This window comes from Gavialis gangeticus, unplaced genomic scaffold, assembly GCF_001723915.1.
Source record: "Gavialis gangeticus isolate Ggan-Ray unplaced genomic scaffold, GavGan_comp1, whole genome shotgun sequence".
Classification (NCBI taxonomy): Eukaryota; Metazoa; Chordata; order Crocodylia; family Gavialidae; genus Gavialis; species Gavialis gangeticus.
The window spans coordinates 30,471,361-30,482,549 of NW_017728996.1; positions in this window are offsets into that span (position 1 = coordinate 30,471,361).

Sequence of the window (11,189 nt, forward strand, 5' to 3'; positions counted from 1 at the left end):
GCTATTGCAGTGAATACTGCACTCTGAAGCAATGGCAAGGAAAAACAACGATGGGTGAAGTTATTAGCACTTAAAACACCAGGATGCTTACTATTCTCTATTGTTGATATATCTGAACAGGAGTAGGGATACTGACTCCCATTTTTATGCTACAGAGAAGAAATTAAATAGAGATGCAGAAGACAGAAGGATTTAGCAGCTAAGAAGAACAAAATCAGTTTTGTGCTAATAGCCAAGTAAAAAAAAAGCATTTAATGCTGCCTAGGGAGCACAATGGAATTTAGAAGACAAGATACCACTGCAGACTAGCAGCATGCCTGATTGCACTTGAGTTGAATCACTGTGAAGCAGCTTCATGTTGTGTTGTACCCTTTTAAGGCTGAATGAAGAATGGGAGAATAGGAATGGAGTTGTATACAGTATGTCTGCATAAAAGGAAAATATTATAGATCTGGTGGTATGTATTTTTTATTTTTAAAGAGGATTTAACACAGGTATGTACTCTCTATTACAACACCTAGTCTCATATATGTTCCATCTTTCCTTTGTTTCTCCTCCTTATTTTCATTCTGAATGTACCTCCCACTGTTCTAGCTAATGTAATGCATTGATCTCTAACTGATTTGTTTTATAGAGCTACAGTGTTGGTGAAGCTACCAAAACCACTGACTTATGAGTCAACACTTTATTAAAATGTTTTCACTTGCAATGTTATGATGTTGGTAAGTTCACACTGTAAGTCGAGTAAAATAGCAGAAATAGAAGAGTAGGAGATGCCCATCCTTAGTACTTCAACTATGATTTTATTTTATGCAGAGTAAGAACATTTTAAAGAGAATAATAATAAGCATAAAAAAGCAAAGCAGAAGCATTCACTATAAATGAATAGTGAAGATGTGGTCTGTTTTTGGTTGTGCTGTCCAGTACTTTTTCTAGTTCACGGTAGGATTAGCAATAAATTCAGCTTTACAGATGTTTATGAATTTCTGGGTTCTGATTAATCTTCAAGATGAACACCCTGCAGCTTTGCTTTGAAGAGACAGCTTGCTAAAAGCATTTAAAAACTATACCTATATATATAATATATATATATAAAATATGCTTCCTTGTTTCCCAGATTCTATAGGCTAACAGAATGTATAACTATTTAATACCATTCTGTTAATCATCCTTTTGTTCTGTAAGAAGGTCATCTTATTGAAAAATTGAATAACATGATAGTATTTTACCTTCTTCATATCCAGAGACTGTGATAGCACTTTAAACAGTGTTGTTACAATCAAAGGTGTACCTGTTTGTTATTGTGTTTAAGGAAAGAAGAAGAAGTTATTGGGAGCATGCTAAGATGATGGTGCTCATTAACCCTTTCTAATTGCTTTAAAGCATGTAAAATGATCTTTCATGTTATTTTAGTGACAACTAACTGATTATTTAAAGTTTAAGCCAAATACAAAAATGTGTGCCCTTAAAATTAAGGCACTAATACTTGCTTTTAGTGGATGTGTCTGGCCAAATATATTTTGACTATAATAATTTAAATCTCAGGGGAAAATACTGGTTATTTTTCTTGATATCTTTCAAAATATTTAATAAACTGTTTAATTGGTCCTTTGGCTATTTTAAAAGTAAAAATTCTTCGAGCACATAGTGCACAGAAGGGTTAACTTCAGAGTTCCAGATTCTTAATCCTGACATTAACCCACAGTTGCCAGTGGTTCTTTTGCTCAAATAGCTTTCTTTTTGCAAATGCTATTTGACAGCTTAGGTACAGGTGTTAAAGGGAAAGGAGGGAGGAAAACAGTCTATCATGAAGATTTAATTAAAATTGACTGCTAAAAATGGATGGCAGGTATATTTGTATTCTGAACAAAATGCCAGTGATGATATTGATTAAAACTAGTAGTTCATGTGAGTAATACACCTATTTATTAACAAAATGGTATGAAATATATGTAATGAAATAGAAGATAAGTATACTGATGCTTATGAATATTCTAAAAGTACATTCTATTATGTAAGCGTTCCACATACTAATGATGAATTAAAACAAAATTCTACTTAGTCTTAAAGTTGTAAGAAGAATGTAATATGGTGATCTGAGGTAAAATATCTGCTGTGCAGCCTCTTCAAGCTACTTGTGCTACATAGTAAAACAATATGAATATAGGTATCATTATATCCTACTTCAAGGAAAGATTTCATATAGATGCATATCTGGGTGTTAAAAAAGCCTTGCCCCAAAAATAATTTCATTTTCTGTTTTTAATATGCTTATAATGACAGTTGTTTCTACCTGTGCTAGTAATTTTACTAGACTACTCACTTGCTTCTGCAGTGAAGTCATAATGCTGGAGTGCTAATATTAGTGAGTTACTGTGAAAATACTTGTGACATCACAGTGTGCCACTGGGACTTCAGAGGAGAACTAGAAGGGAGGAAAGATTGGTAGTTAATTATGAAAGAAACTGTCAACAAACATCTGAATGTCGCAAATAATTTGACTGATTTTTAACTACAATATTTTAATGTTTTTATCCAAGTGATAAAATCCCTTAAGATTGCGTTTATAAATCAGTCATTGATATACAACTATGATATACTTTACTATGCCTTGTGAGACTGTTACATAAAAGCTTTGAACGATTAGAAATCTCTCTGAAACATAAAAATTCTTTGGCACCTAAGGCCATTCTTGTAGTGGCTTGGTCTTCCTTCCATAGAATTCACCAGAGTTAGGGTACTGAGATCATTCTTAACTATTTTTTATAGGTTTTCAAAACTATCCAATAAATGTAATGAAAATCAAGTATATTGTAATTTCAATACAAAAAGTAAGTAGGCGCTTCATGTATTACTGAATGTTTTGAAGCCTAAAGACTAAGGGATTCAAATCCGGGTGCGTGCTTACCATCTGTAATTCTCATTGACATCAGTGGAACTTGCAGGTGCTTAGCAGATTTTAACACTGGGTCTAAGAATGGATGTATGTGTGTGTATGCATAGAATACAATATGCTAAATTGTAGTTTAAAGATTTTATCAGCATGAGTTAAGGTTTGTAATTATTGTGTTTTTTGTAAGTATCAAAAGCAACAAGAGGATAGTGCAGATAATCTAAAATAAAGGGCCATTATACAGAATTGTGTATTCATGTTTTATATCATCTATGTGCTTACTAGAACTACTATTTAGAGGATTGTTTGAAAATATTTATTTTTATAGGTATTCTTTACATCCTTCCACCTGTTAGGTACCTTGTGCTCATTTCATAATTGGGAGTGGAGGAAGAGAAGAAATAAAGCAAATACATTCTTAAACCTCTATAAATTACCTAATGTAAAATTAGTATAGTCTGAAAATTTCATAAAAGTGAACACGGATATCTTCAAACTCTCCCTAGCTAGGCTTCATTGTGAAAGGTTCATATAATTCTGGAGGATGTTCCACCTTAAACATGCTGTTTGGTCAAGGGCTCAGTACTTACTGTCCTAAGTCTCAGGCCACTATATGTTTGTGGTTGAAACTGTATGTTTAAAGGTAAAGAATGAATATTCTGACTACTTCCTAATTTAATAATATATTGCAACCGTTTAAAGTTGCTTTAGAGAATCGATTGTTAGGAAGAGAAGAGTAGCCAGAATGACAGAGACGCAGTGAAAAGTCTGTAATAAATTCAATTTTTATAATGTTTGTTTATTACATAGATATTCCCTCTGTACGTGGAATATATGCAATATAATATCTAGTTTATTACTTGCGTATTGTGGGTGTGGTATTGCAATACTTGTGCATGGATGTGGGAGTTTTGCCAGAATAAGGACTGAGTCAATATTTGGCCAATTATGATGATGTCTTTTATATTTGATCATTAAACAAAATGTTATATATTTCATATTGATTATTTTATTGCACCATTGCAAAAACAGTGAAGAATTTTATATGTGCACAATTTAACCTAGCCAGAAAAAAGCACAAATATACAATAATCAAATAAATATGCATAGCTTCCACAGTAAGGTGCATCTTACAATGATTTAAGTGAGTGTGCAGTTGACATTCCTTATAATTAAGATATATTAATATACCTTATTAAAAAGTTTTCTTTAAGCAAAGGAACATGTAACAAAATAATGCAGAAAACAAGAGTTTCTGTGTTACCTGATATTAGCATTTGTTCCTTCTGTTTTGTAGTATATTTAGATAAATTATATTGTTACTTAGTAGTTACTAAGGTGAAACAGATCTTAGCATCAGCTAGATCTACTTCAAGTTTTCTTTACATGTAAAGAAAACACATTTCATAAAGCATGTATTCTCCTCTACAGTTTTAGTTAAGGTCACTGCTCCAATGCCCTGAGGAATAATTTGCTTAAGTATGATTTCCTATTTATAGTCACAAATTTCATACTGAACAGATATTTCTAGGGACAAAAATACAGAAGTCATATGAATAGTCCCAATTAAGTATTGGTTATTTATCCACATTTTACAGATAGCTTACTAAATTCATAATTGAGGTTACAATTTTTTTTGTTAACGCTGTCAAGAAACAGGACATAAAGGTATAAATTGGCTCAACTGAAAAGATGACTGTAAAATACGTTTCTAAATCTACACTGCTCTCTGGCAAAACTTACCCACATAGCCACATTTTCTTTTCCCTCTTGGTTGTTAAAATAATCTGGCTGAAAAAATAAGTTCATTTTCTGTCCAACCTTACTTATCCCAGATGACTTGGGATTTATGCAAAGCTGTCCTGCATAGTGTTGAAAGAATATATAGCTATGTACTATTAAGTAGTTCAAATGGAATAGCAGTCAACTATTGAAAACATCTGCTGGTATCAGAGAGTCATAGAGAAGTAACAGTGGAAGGGATCTCCAGAAGTCATCTAGTCCAACCCCTTGCCTGAGGCAGGATCATCCCAAACCAGGGATAACTAATCCACATTAGTTCATCTTAATAACCCAGATTCTGTTCCAAGTCATAGTGATATAAAGCAGGTTAAAGTCAATAGAGCCACCAGTGCTTTAATCATCCCTGTATCTTATCTTACACCATTGCGGCAGTTCAGAATTAAATCATTGCTATAAGTAGATAGATGTTTAACAAGTATCTCACAACATTCTTCTTTACATATAGAGTAAGCTAGTTTGTGCAGTAAACTTCAAAAGTGTGCAAGCAGAATTTATAGAATAGGTTTGGTGACATTGAACTGAGTGTTGTCTTCCTTCAGTCTAGTCTTTCTTTTCATTACATAGATCAGCCATGTAGTCAGTATCTATTGGTCCGTATCTGTTTTACTTATCCTTTCATTTATAGTGTGCCTTTATAACATGTTAAAAGAAAAGAAGAAAGATAAGCCTTTAAGACATGCAGGGTCAAAATCACTAAAAAACTCTATGGTTGAAAATAAGCAGCTTGAATTATAAGTGAAAATGAGTCGGCAACCTCTGTGGTCAGTGGCTCACAGGTGTACTAGTAATATGAAAGATTACCAAATCAGTGGATAGCCACATTCTGCACTACCACAACTGCTGAAGTTTCTAAATGATCTTCAAGAACAATAGCCACTATATATTTAAATAAAAACCCACAACTATTTGGACATAAAGTAATGACTGCTGGATTACAATGATTAGAAGGAAAAGGGTAATATATGTTCTTTCAGGTGAAGACCAATATAATCTTGGATCATTCTTCGCATCATTTCCTTTTAGCCAGTTAACATAATCACTGCCCATGCAAGGAAAAGCTAACTCTTGTACCAATACTCAGGAATGGGTAACTCCAACATGTGGGTCCCATAAAAGTGAAAGAGTTCAATCAGTTTTTGGTTGTAGCCATGCTGGTCTAAGGACATAGGCAGATGAAGTTCTTTGAGTAGATGTGATTTTTTTTTTATCACAGATAAAAGATAGATATGATTATTTATGATTAAAAGATAGATGGGATTGAGCCTGAAAGCTTGCTAAGAACTTTTTTCCCACTACTCAGTTGGTCTAATAAAAGATATTACATCTACTCAAAGAACCTTGCCTGCCAAAGAGTTCAATGTCATTTTCATATCGATAGGTTCTTTGGTTTGAAGAGCTCTCTGCCACTAATGACCTCATAGGTGTATTGAATAGAAACAAAGCCCTGCAGTTCCTCAGATAATGTTTTCTCCAGGTAGAAAATAACTGAGCTATTCTGTTACAGTGCTGTTAGTCTTTGTCAGAGTCTGCAGATAGGTCTATTGTATAGCATGTGTAGTATTAACAGAAAAGGCATTAATATGACAGTCTTTGCAAGCATTTTGTGGAATACTTCATAACATAATTCCTGATTCTCACTATTTAAGCATAGTAAAAATAACAACAAAAATGTATTTTGTTTTTTTTAAATTGAAATTCATTTGGATTGTCTACAGTAAGAGAATTTTATTAGTATAGTTATACCACTATAGTTAAACCTGCAAAACAATGTAAAGTAGATGGTGTGAAAGTCTAACTGTATTTTATATAAGTATAATTAGATTGGTATAAAAGTGCTTAGGCTGTTTTCCCCATTGGCATTTTATACTGTATAAGTACAATTATATTAGCATAACCATTTCTCTATTAATGCATTTACTGGCATTAGCTAAATTGGGTTTTAAAAAAAATCATCTCTCTGAATGACATAGCTGGTAAAACTTAACTGTAGGCCTGGCCTTCAATGAGAGAGGCAGAGCCTGCTGATGCGAACGTGCTTTAAAGTCTGGTCCTCTGGGTTCTAGCTCTTGTTGCGATGCTTGCTTGCTGTGTGACTTGTGACAAGGTTACTTCTCTTTGCCTCAGCTTCCACAGCTGTGAATTTTGGATGACTGTATCCTCTACCCATTACAGCTGTGTTGGAATGTGTAATTAATTTATACTTGTGAGGGACTCTGAATCTTGAATGAAAGGAAAGCATAATGTGATTATTATTCATGACTTTAGGCACTCACCTGGGATGCTAGCAGTGCACAGATTCATTACCTCAGGAGAGCAGGAGGGGCATTCTACTTTTCCCATAGACTCCGGGGGGGGCGGTGTAACAAACTTCAGTGAAAACTGCTGCCCTGTGGGTGACTGGTGTCAGAGAGGGCATGGGCTCACACCAGGCCTGCCTTAGCTCACCACCGTCAGCCTGGTGATACCTTACAGTAACAAAGCAATATTATAGTGAAAGATCCAGGCTACCTGTTCATCGAGAAGTATAACATGAGGGCCATCCATAGCCTTTGTTTATAGTCTTGGGGATGGGAGAAAAAATTATAGGACGTCATTCTGTACTTGCCTCCTCACCTTCATCTCCACAGAAGGCGCAAACAACAGATTCCCTTCCCCTGCCACTTCCCATCTCCTGACTTCCGAGTGCTCCTCTGCCACCTGGTGACTGGACCTAATGTGAATAGAGTGATTTTTAAATAATCATGGCAGTTCTCTGTGAAAAGGAAACACATCAGAGCTATAATGACCCAAAGAAGCTACTGCCATTCTGTGTGGGTAAATGTGGCCCCATGAAAGTCTGCAAAGTTTTCAATGATATATGGCCCCTGAAGTGATCTTAAATTAGCTCTATTTAGCGAATCTGTTTGTCTTTAATAGTACACCTTTTAAAATTGCTTGGGTGTTTACTAATACCTGAATGGAAATAAATCACATTGAGCAAGATCTGTTTGCCATTACATTTAAATAAGGTTCTCAGGGGCCTTTGATATAAAGCATAAATTAGGTGTTTGATGGAAATTAGACATATCACTGGCTCTCAAGGAAGGTTTCCTTGACAAAAGAGTTAAGCCTAATTTTAAAATGTTCCAGAAATGTTCCACGTTCCAGTGAAAAATTTATTATGCCCTGAAATGTCACAGCCTGAACAGTTAAACTAGCTATAGCAGCAAGTAGGAAGCAGGCAGCAAGCAGGAATTGGATGTAATACACTTGTTGTTGGCCTTAAGCCCTAAATTCCATCAGAAATATGTAACACATGAATAAAGTTACTTAGGTTGCCAGACTGAAAAAAAGTCAGGTGCAGAGTAAATACAGGAGTCACACAGTTCATATCCAGCTCTGCCAGTTCATGAAGTGGCAACTGATGTCTTCTGGAAAAGCTAACTGATGTTTCTAAGTTTAGAAACATGCTTCAGGATGCTTCCTGCCTCCAGGTATATCACATGAGAATTAAACTACCTTTACATTAATGAAATTTTCATGATGTCCAGAAAAGTGTCATTTCTTTGTCTCAAAATGCATGCATTCTCATCGAGATCCCTTTACCTTTCACACATGGCCCACTTTTATTCAGTTCTTTAAAACCTCACTTTAGGAGTAAGTATAGGAGAACACCAAATCAATAGAGCTATTTTGACTCTCACTAGTTGAAGACATGGCTCACGTTCTGTGAAGTTGTCGTTGTGTGTGTGTGGAGAAACAAGGCTTCTTGGAGAAGAAAGATGTGTTGTGAAGGCAGAACAGAAATACACTTGCATGAAGTCCTAATCTGTCTACACCTGGAAAAGGACTGAGTAAGGCATTGCTTCTACTTCAGGAATGATGCCAGCCAGACTTCTACTAGCTAGACCTATGCTCCATGCAATGCAGAGCATATTGCTTCTGTGACATATGCTACTAACCTAACGTGCATCACTGACTGGAACGCAAGTATATTCTCTACAAAGAATGCTATAATAAAATTTAAGGGTCAAGGAGCATGGGCAGTGCTTTTCTGCTTTTGAAGAAGGAAGAGAATACCTACACTCCTTTCCTCCTCTGTTTTCATTTACTATCATAGGATAGACTAGAACCCTTCATGTGTATTTTGTATGAATGAGCTTCCTCATCTATTTTTTGTGCCAAAGAATTTTTAGTTGTTTTAGAAAGATTTAGAATGGTCTCAAATTGTTCATTTTAAATCTACTGCCTACTGAGGTTTGTAACACATCGTGCATTGATCATATTAGGAATATAGAAACTGGTATACCAGAAAGAATATTTGATTTGTTACTATTTCTTCCACTGGATTACTTCCATTGTACCAATCTCATTTATTTTTCTGACAGACAGTGGCTGATGCTGAATATTTCACATAAAGGCAAAAAAAAAAGACAACAGGGAAAAATGAATAAAATAAAATAATTTACCTAATTGCCTGTTACCACATGTACACTGAAGAAAATGTCTTCTAATCTAAGATGGTGATCAGCTTCCTTAAATTAGGTACCAGGACAATCAAATTGCAATTTTTTTCCCTTAACTGAAAGTACTATTTTTATTCATATTACTACCCTGGTTTGAGCTATTTGCTTTGCTCTTATTTGATAGCAATGAGTCTGAGAGGTGAATAATACTGTATACAGAAAATTACTCGTACTGTCTGTTTTTTACATGTGTTATGGGTTAAGTTTCTGTATATTATAGAATATGTTAAACTTCCATCTTATCTTCTCTCAATATTTTTCCTTTCTAGACCAAAAGACTATAAGAGATGCAACGTAGTTTTGTTGCATCTCTTATACTTGGGCTCAACACTCGTAAATCAAATTCTTACATCTCCTGCAATCTTCACATATATTTTTGAAAAAAAGAGACTTAAGGCAATATTTTGGATGAAAAAGTCCCATCAGTTTTCATGATAATCTGATTTTTTTCTTCTTAGTCTTTTTTTTCATTCTTAATACAGGCAGTCTAAAATTTTGGGTACCGATGCTTAGGAGTGAGAAAACAGAGCAAAGTCAGGGAGGATACTTTCACAGAGCACAGGAGAGCCCTAGAAGGGTAGGCCAGACAGTACACCAAGTGCTAAATGTCTAGTTCTCCACCCGTCATAATGTCTCATTCAATCAGAGGAACAGTAAAATGCTTCCTATAGCACATGGTTACAATATGTTATATAGATCTTGCCACACTCTGAAGGATGGACCCAGTAGCATTTTTGTTCCTACTGCTATTCTTGCCTGGGAAACATTTTGTTCTTAATTTTTTTCAGTTGCTGAAGCACATTACCTAGATGACTGAATGGTACTGTTCACGGTATTCAGTGTGAATAGAGACAGCACCAAAAATGGATATTTAATCTAATTTTCAAAGAATGTGATTCCAGTCTAGTGGATCTAATTCAGTCCTGGAGCAAGCATGCAGAGACCACATTGAGATGAATGAGTTTTACCCAGTAGCATTAAAGATATTTAGCCAAGTATATATTATTAACACTTATGCTAACAATCTAAGGAAAAACTATCCCCCTTTAAAAACTCCAGCCTTGTAAGAATATAAGCTACAACTTGAAGTGTCAGGTTTTATGTTGTTAAATGTTGTTTCTATGCTTTTGTTACATTAAAAATTATTTTAAAATTCTTTATCAGACAGTAAGAGATCGTTTACACTGGGGTTACACTGCTGTAACACCGTTCTTCTTCAAGGGGGTTGTATGAGAGAGAGTATTAGACCATAAAATTCAACAGAAATAGACACGACAAGATCAGACAACTACACAGTTTGGTAAGCAAAGTGAATTTAATTGCCTGGCGTGTTCATTGAGCCCCTTAAATTTTTTATGACACAGGCATGATTAGTTGCATAAAACAAAACTGGCATAAAGTTAAATGAAAACATTTCATATTTTTAAGTACATTAAGGTCCTGATCCAGCTTCTAATGGAGCCTTTCCATTAGCTTCCTTGACTTCAATGAGTTTGATCAAGTATTTCAAAAGCCAAAATAGCACATCACCGAACATATACATGATATAAGAATAAACTATATGACATAACATGTCCTTTGAATAGCCTGCTATTTTTTAGGAATAGGAAAGACTTTCTTTTTAATTTGATCTGCTGCTTCTTATTGTTCTAAAGGGTGTATACTATATTTGTTTAGAACACTGGTCAGCAACCATTTTGACCCAGTTCAGGTGAGAGGTACATGTGCAGGAGCATGCTAGGACCCAGCCACTGGGGTGGCAAGAGTACAGTTCCTACTGTCACTGCTTCTTCCCACAGACGCCTGGGAAAGTGCTGGCCTTTTAAGCCCCCAGCCATCAAATGCCACTGAAGCCCAACATTCACAAACTGGATCAAATGGCTCTATGGGCCACATCTGGCCTGCAGGCTATAAGTTGTGACCTGTGGCGGGTGCAGAGATCCCACCTCAGGAACACAGCTGGGTATTCGTATCCCTCCGCTGTTTCC